The 17711-nt window shown below is 36.6% G+C and overlaps 1 protein-coding gene across 10 annotated transcripts in view; it reads right to left on the bottom strand.

Moving 5' to 3' along the window:
• The window catches only part of trpa1b (transient receptor potential cation channel, subfamily A, member 1b), a 365395-nt gene that overhangs the window by 90240 nt on the left and 257444 nt on the right, over nt 1-17711 (bottom strand). The window lies entirely within an intron of this gene.

Genomic DNA, 17711 nt, shown 5'->3' with positions numbered 1-17711 from the left:
CACACACAACTTTTATTTTGATAATTGTTTAATGTAGTATTTTTACACTTTACTGTAAGGCAGGGGTGTCAAACTCAGTTCCTGAAGGGCCGTAACCCTGCACGGTTTTAGTTGCAACCCTGCTTCAAAACACTTAAGTGAAAGTTTCAAACAAACCTGAAGGACTCAATTAGTTTGATCAGGTGTGTTTAATTAGGGTTAGAACTAAACTTTGCAAAGCTGCAGCCCTCCAGGAACTGAGTTTGACACCTGTTCTGTAAGGGAATGTAATTTGTCAAATAAAATTTACAGTCCAAATAAGTGTAGCGCAAATGTCTAGTTACTTGTATTGAAATATTTCAGGGTTTTTCCTAGTTCATAATGAGATGGAGGTGGTAAATCCAACTTCATCATTACCCATCAAATGTTATCTCCTCTTTAATCCTTTGCTCAAGCCTTTACTAATGGTCAGAAAGCAAGCCATTGTGTAAAGCTGGTTGATGCTCGCTGTAATAGAGAGAGATGATGACTGTTCAGCTTATGTTACTTAACCCTGCAGATGAGATGCTCAAAGTGGACCCTCAGCCGAGCGATGGACACTGTCTCCCTCACCTAGTTGCTCTTCCTTTGAACACACATATCATGTTGAAGGATGCAAGTTGTGGACCTAAATCAGATGTAATGCATGTAGATGTATAAATTAGAAAGAAATGAAACTGCTTTAAAATGTATTAGGTTTTACATATAAAGTATACTTCAATTTATTAAAGTTCATGCTAGTTAATACTACAGTGTGCTGTTGCATTCATTAACAAAGTTGTAGATACTGCAAAATATACAGTATAATACAGTTTATTATAGTTAGTATGGTTCAAAAACGTAATATTGTTTACTATAAATGCTATTACAACTTCTTATTTCATGTGGGTTGAATCGTATCTTTAGAACCATATAACATGATTGAAAGCAGCTCCTAGATAACTCATAACTGTTTTCTTATATAAGAAACAAACAAGAGAAGCACCCAGCACAGTCCTTAGCTTAGCTAACAGTATTGAACATATAGATAATTATTAAAAATCATAACTTACCCTCTGATTGCTCGAGGCCTCCAACAACGTGAGCTGCCCTGTGTGCTGACAAACAGAAACGCCCCATCTCATTGGCTGGCTGTAGCCAATAAACTGGCTTTGCTGCTCTTTTACTGGTATGTACATTACAGTAGAATTTATGATTTTTAACAAGAATCTCTTCAGAAAAGAGTTTAAATAAACCCTAACTAATGAAATAATCGTGGGAAATTATTATTTTGCACCTCAGTCCTGTTGGCTGCTGGCATTGTTCATTGGTCAGGCATCAGCCAATCAAACAGCTTTACACCAGCCCCGCCCCTCCCCCGCCCCGCGCTGCTCGCGCCTCTGCATCTGCGAGTGCACAGATGAGTTCTGCTACAGAGATCGCGGGAGATGTGTTGCAAAAGTCAGAGCGCGGGAGATTTGTAGTTATACTGACGAATCTGAGAGGTTGTGAGTGCCGACCTGTGGTTGTAGAGCGAAGATGCAATCAAATTTGCCTTGCACACGTGTGTCTGTCACTTTGTATTTATGAATGACATTTTACAAATACACAACTATTAATCTGCAACTTCCAATGTAAAACACAAGTGTGTGGATTGTTGTGTGTGTGTGCAAATCGAGGATTTCAGCTGTTCACATCAGAGCTGTAAGTGTACATTTCAACCTACACATACAAATATTATTATCACAAGTGCTCACATTTAGATTTTCAAGCTCTCGAGTATTGCTACTGATTTACTTTCATAGACTCATGAATGGGAGATTAACCTGCTGCTGCTGCTTCTCCAATAAGGTAGACCATTAAATATAACAGAAATGTGGATGATGTGTGGACGATTGACAGGATTCATAACTAAGCAACACAACAATCTGTTAATGAGGAAGTAGTATGTCCCAAAGCTTGTACACTCTTGTTACACACTCAAAAGTATATACTTTTCCTTCACAAAAAAGAAAAAAGAAAAAAAAGAACGTACATTTAGGGCATAGTATAAGTATGTGAATTGGGACGCAGCACTAAAGACTATTAAACAGGTTTGAGTTGGAGTTGGTTGGAGCTAAATTATGTTGAGCTAAGAACTTGAGTTTAAGACCACTGCTTTAATGTATTGACATCACTGGTTAACTATACATTTGCATTATCTAGCATTACCAAGCATTTGAACAGGTGTGTCTAATATAGTGGCCACTAAGTGTAAGTACTGTATAGGCACTAGGTCCAAACAATTCCATTCATTAGAACGATGTGTAATTTTTCTACCAGAGAGAAAGAAAGAGAGGTCATTTTAGGTGAGCATGCTGATATAACCTGATTAAAAAAGCATTTCCTACGCTCAGATTTTTATCATGCAACACTTCCGCTTATTAAATGAACCGCTTGCTTCTGGAAATGCTGCACTACTATATGTACAGTAACTACTGACATGCCACTGGAAAAATTATTTTTGATAGTGTCTCTACTTAATAAATGTAGAAAGTGATTGGGGCACCAATCCATTATTTATAAATATGCATATATGGTTATTTAAAATTAAACGAATAAGGATGAAACAAGAAAGAGATCATACATACTGTACAAAGCAAGAAACTGAAACTGTTTATGGAGCCAGGTTGGCCCATTACAATTAGAATCAGATTATATGAGAGAGAGGAATGAACAGAAAAATAAAATATTATTATATCTACTTTTTAAATTAGCAAAACATTTTTTCTGAAGCATCCCACAGGAGAAGTATAATAAAAGTGACACATCATAAAAGATAATAACAACGTTACAAGACAACTAAATCCGACCAGTGGAAATTAGTCTAATGCACCAATCTCAAAAAGACAAACAACTGGGGTCAGAGATTTGTTGGTTGTGCTCACTTACACTTAAATAAGATACTTCATATCAGATGACATTGCACAAAAGGGATGAATAAGCTATAAACAGTATCATCTCAAATCGGATGCTTTGAATATTGTATTAGTGCTTATTTTACTACACAATACATGTAACCATATTATATTGCAGAGGCATTGATCATGTAGATGATGCGCATGTAAAGACTGATCTCATTTGAATATTCAAAATCAAATTCAAATGGCTTGAAAACTCAACATGCACCTATTTGCCTTATTCTAGTCTTTTCTCTTTTTATCCAAGGTTCACTTGAGTTCACTTGAGTTCTTTTCATTTCTGCCTCCTGCTAACTGCAAAGTTTTATAAAGAGCCTATTTGTATATTTATATATAGTAATATACATCTCAGCATGATTTCTCTGGAGCTCTGTTGAAGTTTTGAATGAAAATGAAAATAGTCTGATTGAGGATGTGCCCTACTGGTTTGTTCCGAGCTCCATATTGAGGATCATAGGGTAATATATTATATTTGTAGGATCTCTATATTCACACACGCACAAAACAAAAAACAAAAATAAAAAGCAAAAACAATACATCCATTGACCATATTGGAGGGGCCTGTTGAAAAATCTGTTTTGAAGTGGAATATAGGCTACATTCATCAGTCACTTTACTGTGGACACCTGTTCTGTTTTTTGTGGCTATGTTTACATGGACATCAGTAATCAAATGATTTGCCTTAATCTAAATAAGACAAGAAAAATGATTAAGGTGTTTACATGAGTTGCTTTTTGAATGTTCCTTTCATGATCCCATTTTACATGCACATAATTTGATTAAAGGCATTGCATCACCACACTATACACATTTCCTCCAGAGTTTCATGTTATTTTGTGTGTTTCATTTTTAATTAGTCAACTTTAACTGCAGTTTGGCACATTCACATTCATTCAGGAACAATTCATGCATGCTCCTGTGATAACCGAAACGTTGGATGCAAGTATGAACTGCAGGAAGAATGTAGTTTCAATAGAATTTCCTACCGCACACCTAATGGGAGAAAAAAAAACCTCCACATTTTGCAAAGCCGTCTTGGACCATCTTGTCGTAAAATGTGGTGAAAAGTCCTACATGATGGTAATAGTTTGATTGCTGTGTTAACATGTCTGCACTGCACTTCAATAATGCGACTAAAATCTGCATACTATGACCTTAATCGGATTAAATTAATGAAAATCGTTGTTTTTTGTAATTCTCAAAAAACTTTAAGAGAAGGTAACCTTTTTGTTAATCTAAAGTACATTTAAAGCCATCACACAATTGAAGCTAAGATTGTTCTTTGTACCATATCATGACATACATTCAATTGAAATGGCCCTAAAATAAATACAAATTAAGGGCAGTGCATGATTTCATCGTTTGGGAACCAATTGAATCATTGGCAGATGGGTATTGCTAATAAAATAAAGGAAGATTGACAAATAAACAAAAGCAGAGCAGAAACGAGACAGGTCCTGATTTTTTTTTTACATTGTGGTATAGTGAATAAAGCAGAATGCATAGACTTGGTGAAGATTTGTAGAATGTTTATTTAAAGGTACCTCTTGAAAACATTTGTATTAACGGTCAACATTTCAGGCTGCTTGCAGTGGTATTATAATATGATTTTCTTTTACATTGCCATGAGCCTTTTAGTACTTGTGAACTGAGAATCGATTAGACACCACAGTCTTCCTGAGTACAGTTGTTGACCATGTCCATTTCTTAATGACCACAGTGAACTCATTTTGTGATGGCTACTTCCAGCAGGTTAACTTGAATTACTGAATCATCTGAACTAATTTCTGCAACCCAGGCTCATTCTGAAAACGTACCGATATATACATTTCTGGAAAACGGCAAAAACGTTTTTTTGCAGTTTTTGTTTTTGCAAATCCACCAGAGGCCGCTGTGTATGCTTTTTCAGATCTCAATTTTTTTCTCGCGAGCGCCATTCGCGACTGCTTTTCTCGCGTAAATCCACCAGAGGTTGCTTTTGACTGATTGACTGAATGACCGATTGACCGATCGACTGACCCACCCTCTTCTTTCTCTAAACCCATCCAATAGTGTTTTCAAAAGCACCAATTGATCTGCTCACCCACTTCCCTAAGACCAACTGACAGTTTAATAAAGCAATCCAGAAAAGAAAAGCCCTTGCATGATTTTTACCATGTTTTCAGATTTCACCACATTCTCACCCTGTTATTTACTTGTTTATTTATTTTTTTCGCTTCTGTTTTGTTCTAACCCACTTTCTGCAATTTTTTGCCAGACTTGAACCCTGTCTTTGTGGTCAACTCCTTTCTGCATCATAAGTCCACCGGTGTACATGGCGAGCTAACAGCAGAAAAGCAGTCCATTTGGATGTAAGTGGTCAGCTGGTAAGCAGGAAAAGAAATGGCGTCATGCAGCCCCGTAGCGTTCATTTTAAAAATGAAATGCATCCAATTGTACTGTACTTCTGGTTACATAATTCACAATCTCCAGAAATGTATATAGGGTTACGTTTTCAGAATGAGCCTATGTTGAATTTCTTGAACATGACAGTGAGCTCACTACTCAAATGTCCTCCACTGTTACAGATCTCAATCCAGTACAGTGCATTTGGAATGTTGTGGAATTCAAGATTTACATCATGAATGTGCAGCTAACAAAATTTGCAATAACTGTGTGATGTTACTGTGTCCAACCTAGTACTAGCAGGATGTGTAATTTATGAACGATTCCAATATTATTAAATTAATCCTTTTTCATCTGCCTTTTCGATTCTTTTTGGAAAGTCAGTCCATTATCAGATGTTATCTTACTGCTGAGTAGGCTTTAATGATAATTAAAGGATTATTTAAAGTTTTTTTTTTACTGGGCATGAGCTATCAGTACCAATTTAGGTGCTTTATTTAAGACTTTAAGTAGTAAAAAAAGACTAAAAAGTGCAGCATGGTCTATGATTGTCTAATGTGTATAATTGGAAGCTTTTGGGGGAGAAACGGTGGCTCTGTGGTTAGCACTGTCTCCTCACAGCAAGAAGGTTGCTAGTTCGAGTCCTGACTAGGTCAGTTGACATTTCTGCGTGTTTGCATGTTCTTTCTTGTGTTAGCATGGGTTTCCTATGGGTGCTCTCAGTCCAAAATTAACTAAAGTAATACTAAATTAACCGTAGATTAAGTGTGTGCATGTGAGTGTGCATGGGTGTTTCCCAGTACTTGGAAATAAAAGAACTGATGAATAAAAGGACTAAGCTAAAGCAAAATAAATGAATAAATGGAAACTTTTGTGCAATTCTGAACTTGTTTTACCATTACCACACTTGATGGGTGAATGTGCGCAGTACATGTATGCAAGTGCATTTATAATTTAACTATTTTTAATCAAACAAGCCATAATCATAAAAAAAAACATTTATTTTGATGTACATTCAATTTTAGGAACGTCTCTACATAAATTTTATAAATCAGACCTCTGGACAGATATGTTTAAAAAAATTTTTAAAAGTGTGACGTTTAATAAAAATGTGTATTTCTGCATCCAGAATCAATGTTTTGTGTATAGGTTTTAAGCAGGTAGCCATGTAATAAGTTGTAATAATATACATCTAGGCAGTTATTCTAGCAGAATAAAGCCTGACAGGCTTAGCATCCCGACTTCCTGAAAATATCGTATTGATGATATGACTTCAAGCACAAACTGAGTAAAATTAAGTGTAATGTAATACTTCAAAAAAATAAAAGGGATTAACAGCATGGAAAGATTTAGACTTGCATCTTTTGTGGTTTTGCCAGTTCTTAGTGAAATCAACTGGATTAACGTGGTGTGAACAGTTTTTATCGTCTTCCACATGCATATTTTTAATCTCTCTGTGCGTGACGGACAGCAGTTTGAGGAAGATATTCCATCATGTCGGCCACCACCTTTAAGCTATAAGTCCTCTTAATTATCTGCAGATCTGCACTTACTGATGTAGCTGCAAAAATGTAGTCGAGAAAAGCTTGACAGGTTAAGCGCATTATGGCTTTACGCACGAGTGGCCGTTTTAATACACTGATGCATATTTTCCCATTGAGTTGAATCTAATCAAGCAGAATCAATTCTAGCATAGGTTAAGTCTCTCATTGAGAGCATTTGTTCACTCATCTCAAAACTCCTCCATCCACTTTAATCTCATTTTTAGACAAGCCACTATATAGTATGTCTCCATTTGCCATTACTGAGAAGCATCAGCATACAGAGTGACTCGTTGTAAGCCATATCCCCTCTGTACATTTGATGATTGGTCTTATTTGGCGGAAAGGGTATGTTCCAGTTCAAGATGGCTTGCTGTAGATAATGAAAGGCATCTTCCTCCTGAAACAAGCCTCTCATGAAGGTCAATAGCAGAGGTCATGAGTGTTCTCGAGTGTATGATTCCTTTCACGCCTCATAACAAGGATTGTGGTGTACAGTTTCATGACAGTGGATTGCAATTAGATAAAAAACACTCTACAGGCCTTCTGTACACAACACTGATGGAAGATGATTATTTTTTTTTTCTGTTCCTTCTGGGAAAATATATGGATGTGCCATTCTGAATGTGCGGCCAGTAAAGCAAGTATTCAACTGGGCCAATCATTGATATAGAAACTTGTCCTTGTCTTGCTGAGTAGAATACTGTATGATGGAAAACTTTTTTTTATTTTTTGTTTTTTGTTTATTTTACAGATTCTGATTATATGATTCGAATATCTTAAAAAAAACCTGATTTATTTAAGTAATTCCATTCAAGAAGTGAAACTTGTATAATGTATACATTCATTCCACACTGACTGATATACACTCATCGGCCACTTCATTATTTACATCTGTCCAACTGCTTGTTAACACAAATTTCTAATCAACCAATTACATGGCAGCAACTCAGTGCTTTTAGGCATGCAGAAAACTACACAGGGTGCCTATCCTGTAAACTAAGAACAGGAAACCGAGGCTTAAATTCACACAGGCACCAAAATTAGACAATAGAAGATTGGAAAAAAGTTGCCTGGTCTGATGAGTCTTGATTTCTGCTGTGACATTTGTGTGGTCTGGTCAGAATTTGACATCAACAACATAACTGCATGGCTCCATTCTACCTTGTATCAACAGTTCAGGCTGGTGGTGGTGGTGTATTGGTGTGGGGATATTTTCTTGACACACTTTGGGCCCTTTGGTACCAATTGAGCATTGTGTCAATGCCACATCCTACCTGAGTATTGTTAATGACCATGTCAATCCATATGACCACAGTGTACCCATCTTCTTATGGCTACTTTTAGCAGAATAACGCACCATCTCATAAAGCGCAAATCATCTCAGACTGGTTTCTTGAACATGACAATGAGTTCACTGTACTCAAATAGTCTCAACAGTCACCAGATATCAATCCAATATAGCACTTTTGCGATGTGGTTGAATGGGAGATTCGCATCATGGATGTGCAGCCGACAAATCTGCAGCAACTGCGTGATGATATCATGTGAAGATAAACCCAAACCTCTGAGGAATATTTCCAGCACCTTGTTGAATCTATGCCACAAAGGATTAAAGCAGTTCTGAAGGCAATGGGGGTCCAACCCAGTACTAGTAAGGTGTACTTAATAATCCATCAGAGGCGGCTGAGTACACTTTTTTACATCTCATGTTTCTTTGCCAGGCGCTAGTGCCATTCGCGCCTGTTCTTCTCGATTAAATCCTCGCGAGGAAGGTGTCGACTGACTGACTGACTGACTGACTGACTAACTGACTGACTGACCGAATGAACAATGCCTTCCACCCACCCCCTTCTCTAAACCTAACCAAAGTGTTTTAAAAAGCAATCTAAAAAAAGAAAAGCCCCCTGATTTTTTACCAAACTTTTAGATTATACCAAATTCTCACCCAATTATTATTTAATATTTTTTTGCCTTTTGTTTTTGTCTTACCTGCTTTCTGGAACCGTCCTCTGCGTCTTAACTCTGCTCTGCGTCTCAAGTCTGCCGACGTATGACAAACTACCTGACAACTACATGTCAAATTGGTAATAGTGGAAAAGCCATCCATACAGAGATAAGCGGTTACATATGCTACAGATACATACCGCCCCATAGCGTTCGTTTTAAAGATGAAATGCAGTAATACTGTTTGTAGCTTTACTCCAGAAATGAACATGGGCTACATTTTCAGAATGAGCCTATGTTGTATACATCACTAGTCTCTTACAGGAAATCACCAGTCAATCACAGCACATCACTAGTCTCCTAAGTCTCTCAAAGCCATCACTAGTAAAACAGCACATCACTCTTTCACAGGACATCACTGGTTTCTCCGTATCTCTCACAAACATGATTAGTCTCTCAAAGCAAATCACTTGTCTCTGATGTCACTAGTCATTCACAGCACATCACTAATCTCTTACAGATATCACTAGTCTCGTACGGCACATCACTAGTCTTTCAAACTGTTCTGTTAGACATTGATCTGCTTTTCTTCAATCTCCTCAATCTCAATCTCTGTAAACAAGAGATCATTCATACATTTTCCTTCGGCTTAGTTCTTGATTTATCAGGGGTAACCACAACAGAATGAACCGCCCATATAATTTCAATCAGGTTTAAGTCTGGAGTCTGGGCAGCCATTTAATAATTTAAACATTTTCAGCCCTAAAGAGCTGCTTTACCTGTTTGTTGTAACGATTCGCATTGTCCTGCATAGAAAATTATCACATATACACATGCACATACTTATTGATTGATGAACACAGGGAATAAACCACATGTTACAGAAAGAGCTTGTGATAAACATTTGTATTCACTCTGTCATGTAGCTGTAAAGCAGTCTGTAGTGTTAAACCAGTCCTCTACATTATTCTGTCCTCTCCTCCTTTCACAGATAATCAGCCTTTTGGGGCATTTGAATGAATTATTGACATTACATTACAAATATTTAATGTTCTAGAAAGTACAGATTTGAAATTTCCAACATCTTTCTCTCTGTAGAGTTGTGACTCGATAATTGATTCAGATTTTCTATTCGGATATATAGATTAAGAATCTGATCAGGTTAAGTATTATTAACCCCAATTCCTGGGAGAAATCTAAAAATGTTCACTAATTTGTATCAGTTTTATAATGTGCTTTAGAATATACACCTTTACATGCTGACATATGTTACTAAAACTTCTCTTTTACTCCTGCTAGGATGACTTCAGATACTGAAGTTTTAAGAAGTGGTCTTGACCTTCTTTTATGTTACTCTTTATGTTAGATCATAAAAAAAATAACAAAATCAAGCAAAAATTAATGTTCAGCTAAAATTAGGCTGCACAAGGATACATGGAAATATAGTTAATTTCCAGTTTTTAGAGTGACATGACCTTTCAGAAACAATTTAGCAAAATGGTAACTTGATGCTTGAAAAATATTTCTTTTTATTGTCATTTTAAATGATAATACTTATTATCATTTTAATCTCTTTATTTTTATTTCTTTTCAGTTTGAATAAATATATAAAAACATAAATTAACACTATAAATGGCATTAATTAAATTGATCCCTAAATATATTTTTCTTCACCAGTTTAATTCAATTTAACCCATTTTTGCTAAATGACAGCAATCATTTTATTTGGGAAGAAATGCTATGATGATTCTATGGATATTTATATGTTATGACAGTTTGGTGGGTCTATTTTTATGATCTTTCCTGCAAACCTAAAGGTAAGCCCTGGCATTAACCTTTAAGATTTGAATAATACTGTCATTTGAATGGGTTTAAATGGATTTCCAGATGGCCAAGGTTCAAATAATAGCTAATGAGCACATCTCCACCTTGTGGACACATTTTGACAGGCAAGATTTAATGAGTGAAAGAGCTTGAGCTTTAAAAGGAAAAATATCTGACTTTTTGAATAATGTATTTTTTATGTGTTTTCAGTAGTCCCATGGAGCTTTTCTGTGCATAAAAAGCCCTATTTGCATTTTAAATATACACTAGATCAAAAAATAAGTCTGGTTTCTCAGTGCTGACTCAGTGTGGACACTGTGAGTTTGTTCCATCTGTGCACTCTTTGAAATTACTGCATGAGCCCATAAACACACTGGCTGGCTTCTTCTAACATCTGCATAAAATATGACAGCAAACAAAAAAATACATCAAACTAACTTATAACAGAAAAGTCGTGACACATTTCAGTGTGGCACTTGGCAAAATAAAATATGCCAATGAAATCTCTGAATTTAAGTAGCTCTAAATACAAGTTCAAATCCAAAGTGAGCCAACATACTGTAACAACACGACCCTCGTATTTTGAAAGATCAAGTTTAAAGTAAAGACGCTGACACAGATCCAAGAAGTCCTTGTCGGTGCTTGCATATAAATAATGCCCAAAACATGCCTTCTCAGCATTTTATAAATAATGAAGGTGTTTACAGTTTAGGGATATTTACAGCCTCTCACGAGTTGCACAGACTGGTGAGAAGGGCATCGTGTTATTACCACTTTTATCACATAAATAATTGCAAGTATGGAAGGAAAAAAAATTGTCAAGAGATTAGTTTGATTGGTCAGGCTTTTCTCAGAACTGTTCCAAATGTTCTGGGAAGACTCTTACAAAATAATGAACAAATATTTTGTTATTAAATATATGAGAATGTTTGTTTTAAGTTTCAGCCTTTTACACTGTCGATTCTTTAAATGTTGGAATAAAAAAGTTTGCAATCCTGGCTAAGTATTAGAAATATATGATTATGTTTACATTTCTGCAAACATGTAGGCAGTCTTTACTTTTTGACTGCAGTTTCCAGTTAAAATAAACACAAATAAATAATAAACAAGCATGATTGCAGAGACTGAAAGTTTTTTTTTTTTTTTTTTTTTTAAATATAGTAATATGTATTGACCTCTCAAAACAATGTAAAGGTAGTTCATGCCAATAAATAAAATGTTTGTCATCATTCACTCATCCTTCACTGTTTGAGATTTTTTTTCCTAAGAAGATATTTTAAAGAATGTTGGAAAGCAGTACCTATTTTCTTTTTTCCTACTATGAATGTTGGGGGTGGCACATTGGCTCAGTGGTTCGCAATGTAGTCTCAGCTTGACCAGTTGGCGTTTCTGTGTGGAGTTTGTGTGGGTTTCCTTCAGGTGCTCCGGTTTACCCCACAGTCCAAACACATGTGGTGTAGGTGAATTGAATAAACCAAATTGGCTTTAGTGTAGAAGTGCGTGTGTGAATGTAAGAGTGTATGGTTGTTTCCCAGTACAAAATTGCGGCTTGAAAAGCCTCCGCTGAATAAAATATGTCAGAATAGTTAATGGCTCATTCCGCTGTGGCGACTGCTGATAAATAAGGGACTGAGCCAAAGGAAAATGAATGAATGAATTATGGATGTCAATGTGTTCTGGTTTCCAATATTCTTCAAAATATATTTTTTGTCTGTGTGTTCATCAGAAAAAGGCTTTGAAAAAGGGCTGAACCACTTTAGAGTGAGTAAATAGTAGTACGTTTTTTTTTTATTTTATTATTATTTTTTTTAGGTGAACTATAGAACCTTAGACCATAGTTTATAATGTAAATGAATAGATTTCAACATTTTCAACATATCAAGTTCTACAAGGCTTTTTGTGACAGTTGCATTAAATCATGACACCTAAAAATAATTAATATATGTCCTAAAATTATATATGTTTTAAATAATACCTCATTATACAAGTCCATGCATTTTGTCTAAAAGAGGGAGAATCAAGTCATTTTACTATAGGATTAGTCACTATGTGCTTTCCAATGTGCTTAGTCATGTATAACACAATAAAAGTTAAAATCACCAAGAACCATAAAATACAAAAATAGTTTAAGTAGATGCATTTTAATCTTTCGATTGCCTTTGTTAACATTTTCAAAATTTAAAGTTTCTTTGACCACCTTATCAATTCTGCTAAAGAGTTCTTAAACATCTTAAACAAAAACGTATTTAAATGTTTAAATGAAAATTTAGATAAACTTTTTTTTTTTTAAATGATGTGATGAAATATAACTTCAATGTTGTTCACATGACCAAGAAAAAAACATTCCTAAAAAATGGGTGCTTTGCATGTTCACGATGACTGAAAAAGATCTGCAAACTTTAAAAAGTTTTTAATTCAAGATGTGAAATGAAGTGATTTAAGCAGTTTACAGAAAACAATAATGCCAAGCTACACTGTAAAAAAATCCATAAATTAGCAGCTGTCTGTATTTTGTGATATATGTTTTTATTTAAAAATTGTAAAAATTAAATTCAAATGTATTTATGCTTTTGAATTGCATTATGAGACCTTGATCTTTTTTTCTGAAAACCTTTAACCTTAAAAAGTGGGGAAAAGTGATTTTTATTAACATCTTTATTAGTTTAAAGTGATATATTGTCTGGGTTGGTGTTGTATATTACAGTATAAAATAAGCTGCCAGTACATTCTCTGGTATTTTACAGATGTATTACTCTATTCATTATTTCTTAAACATTATATCATTTCTAATTTCAATAAAAGTCACTTTGTTACACTGTAGAGTTGAATTTTAAACATCAAAAGTCAACAGAGCGGGTCCCACAATACAATTCACAACCATAAATAAATAGAAAGCACAAAATACTGAAACTGTTAATTAATAGATTTTTTTTTACAGTGTAACAATGGTTAATGTCACTGAAACTTTATGAAACATTTGCCATTTTTAAGTAAAATGCTTACATCCCTTCATCTCACTTGTGTGCAGACATTTTTCAGGCACATTAATCTGTTCAATCCTTTAAAATATTTATTTATTTACATTTTTCATTTACAGAACTATTGAACTGTTTTTGGAATGTTTGACGAGTCTTTAGTTACTTTTTTGCAGTTTATTGTAAAGTAACAAATTACAAATATTCAAATTATTTTCATTTAGTATTTTTTCTCAGAAATTGTACTTTACTGAGAAGTTTCAAAAATGAGAAATTTTACTTTTGCTTAAGTAAACTTTCAAAAACTTTCACACAACTGCTTATCTTCAACATGCAGTCATTACTTTATATGTTTATTTTTTTTTTCTATCTACAATGGTTGGCAAGTAGAATAATCAGTCCTATGATTCCTGTTCAATGAAACTGCACATAGAAAATCTTCTAAACTTGAGGAGATAAAGGAATCCCAGGTAGCTCGACTTCAAGTGGTCTAGAATTCTGCAGCCAATCACAAATACGACCATGTCACTCCCATTCACTCTCTCCATTGGCTTCCCATTCATTTCAGGATTGAGTTTAAAATTGTTCTGTTTGTGTTCAAGTGCCTACACAATTTGGCACCTAAATATCTACCAGATCTCCCGATAACCCACCAAGAAGAAAAAAAAATCTTGTAATCTTAACGTACTCTTAATCCACAGCCATATCACCCTGTACCCCAAGACCGGTTACTCACTGAAGCTAAGCAAGGCTGAGCCTGGTCAGTACCTGGATGGGCGACCAAATGGGAAAACTAGGTTGCTGTTGAAAGTGGTATTAGTGAGGTCAGCAGGGGGTGCTCAACCTAGTGTTCTTACTTCATTAAGCAGTTATTGCTAATAAACTAAACTAAGGATGCCTACTGAATGATGACTGAAATTGCGAAATGTCCTTAAACAACAACTAAATCCACTACAGAATGTAACGTTTTCAAATACATGCACACATTGGATGTTACTGCTTTAGAGTGCCAACTAGTGTACTAGACCATCTGTAGCTTGTTAGTCAGGCTTCAAAGTACATAATCTGAGCATTAACATATTATCATATGTACATAATGCTTTATAAAAGGCTGTACGTTGGACAATGAAGCTAATATAACCTAGCTAAACTGTTTAATTATTCTAAAACAGCTAGCAGGGTGCAAGCATTTATGACACATCACTTTGTTTCCTAGCGTTTTAGCGAGAAGAACGTTCACGTCCAATACATTGCATGATCCTGAGTGTCTTTGTTAACAGCGTTCTGGCAGAAGAAGCAGGTAGGAGGCAGCACTGTAAGTTAACCTTTTTATTCTGAGCTCTAAAGAAAGAACAGCCCCTAACAAGACCACCGCGGTGCTTCCGGTGCTTCCTAAAAAAGCCTGGACATTATTTTGAATGTTTACAAAACATTCCAAAATAACAACAACTTTACATTCATACAGCATATTTTGTTAGCTGGTCTTTGCGATTCATACTAGAGTTGTTAGAGTTGTTATCTCATAGCGAGTAGCTTCCCACATGCAGAGCCCATGCAGAGGTTAAGCACAACGTCCTGGTGTAGAATCATTATCTGGATGAAAATGCCTTGTGAAATACAAAAGTATAAGAAGGATCAGTTCGACAGTATGTGTGCTGTATACAAGCAAGGTTGAAGACTTTGACCCGCGTGTGGGTATGTTCTTCCTAGCGTGGGATGTAGCGCCATGGGAGAAGACATGCCACCCAGCTGACCTTGCAGTAAAGCGTGCAATAATTTATTCATTGCTTATCGTACTGGTTTTGCACAAGCTGATGCGATGGAAATGCCTTTTCCCCTCACTTTCTGCCTTTTAATAGGTTCCCTTTGAATTGTACTTTGATCCAGTGTGAGACCTATTGATTCCATCTCCATCTTTGCTCAAGAGCATCCAGATTGTGATCTTAATTTGCAGTCTAATCTATTTGTTTTCAGTGACTTTTTCTCAAGCTGAGATAAAGTGTAAATTGCTGTTCCCCTTTCGATGATACAGTAAGCATTGCCCACCGCCGTAGTAAAATGAAAAGTCACCTTTAGATCTAATTATTTAAACTGCAGTGGCTCCCACAGCTATTAAATGGTCCTTATCTAAGAGTGTCCAGCTGGCAGTGTCAGATAAATGCCACACTATGAATCTGTAAGTTTTTTTTACTATATTAATCAACTAAGTTTTTGATGACATGCTTAAACAGGGCATAGCAAGTACTGTATGTGCTTTAACATTATAAAAAGTTTATATCCTTATGACTATTATGGATGTTACCATTTTCTCATTTTGTTATAATTAATATAAACATCTATCTATCTATCTATCTATCTATCTATCTATCTATCTATCTATCTATCTATCTATCTATCTATCTATCTATCTATCTATCTATCTATCTATCTATCTATCTATCTATCTATCTATCTATCCTCACTGGCCACTTTAATAGGTACACCTGTCCAACTGCTCGGTAATGCAAATCAGCCAATGACATGGCGGCAACTCAAGGCATTTAGGTCAAGATGATCTGCTGCAGTTCAAACTGAGCATCAGAATGGGGAAACAAGGTGATTTAAGTGACTTTGAATGTTGCATTGTTGTAGGTGCCAGACAGGCTGGTCTGAGTATTTTAGAAACTGCTGATCTACTGGGATTTTCACACACAACCATCTCTAGGGTTTACAGAGAATGGTCCGAAAAAGAGAAAATATCCAGTGAGCGGCAGTTCTGTGGACGCAAATGCTTTGTTCATGTCAGAGGTCAGAGAACAATGGCCAGACTGGTTCCAGCTGATAGAAAGGCAACAGTAACTCAAATAACCACTCATTACAACAGAGGTACGCAGAAGCATATTCTGAACGCACAACTTGTCGAACCTTGAGGCGAATGGGCTACAGCAGCAGAAGAAGGCGTTGGGTGCCACTCCTGTAAGCTAAGAGAAGTAAACTGAGGCTACAATTTACACAGGCTCACCAAAATTGGACAATAGAAGATTGGAAAAACATTGCCTGGTCTGATGAGTCTCGATTTGTGCTGCAACGTTTGGATGGTAGGGTCAGAATTTGGTATCAGCAACATGAAAGCATGGATCTATGCTGCCTTGTATCAACAGTTCAGGCTGGTGGGGGTTGTGTAATGGTGTGGGGGAATTGAGCATTGTGTCAACACCACAACTTACCTGGGTATTGTTGCTGACCATGTTTATTTCTTTATAACCAAAGTGAACCCATCTTTTGATGGCTACTTCCAGCAGGATACATGCCATGTCATAAAGCGTGAATCATCTCAGACGTGATTTCTTAAACATGACAATGAGTTCCCCTTCGGTTGGGGAACTTCAGTGCTATTAAGTGGATTTGATATTGAAAATCCACGTATGGGAAGGATTCAGTTCAGAAGCCGCTTGTCTGAAAGAGTATTGAACGGGCCAATGAATGCAATGAATTGGCAGCGTAAGCTTGCACAGGTGTGCTTCATTGCCAATTATCCCAGCATATTCTCCCGGTCCAGAGTGTGTGCACGCAGCGGCAGACGGTCGTGCTGGGTTTCTCTCTTGCCTGGCGTTCTTTGGGTCCAGTCCTCCAGAGCTGTGCGTATAAAGTTGCAAACTTCACAGAAAGAGCAACACAGTCATGCAGCACGTCCTTTTCAGGATGGCGCTCCGACTGTGCGTTTCTAGATGCGGTGGTTTCCTGTCCTCGGATGATGGGCACGAGCACTGCGTTGCATGCCTGGGGGGTCCAGCATGTTAATGCGCTGCTCGCGGACAGTCCATGTCGTCATTGTGATGCCATGACTGTTGCGCAGTGAAGATTGCGGCTAGCCTTTGCAAAAGGGCAAACAACCCCAGTTGTCTCCTGCTCTGCAGCAGGCACTCAGGCAGATCTGAGGGTTTCAGCGAGAGATAATCTGTCACCCACGGGCCTGCGGACCTCCTGCTCCTCTAAGCGCTCCATCCAAGCTTCGGGTGGGGGAAGAGATACGTCTAACAGATGGTAGCACTTACGCTCGATGACACCGGAGACAGACGTCCACCGCGGCATCGGAGGGTGGG

This window comes from Danio rerio, chromosome 24 (assembly GCF_049306965.1).
Source record: "Danio rerio strain Tuebingen ecotype United States chromosome 24, GRCz12tu, whole genome shotgun sequence".
NCBI classification, from domain to species: Eukaryota; Metazoa; Chordata; class Actinopteri; order Cypriniformes; family Danionidae; genus Danio; species Danio rerio.
This window is presented reverse-complemented; position numbering and strand designations above follow the sequence as displayed.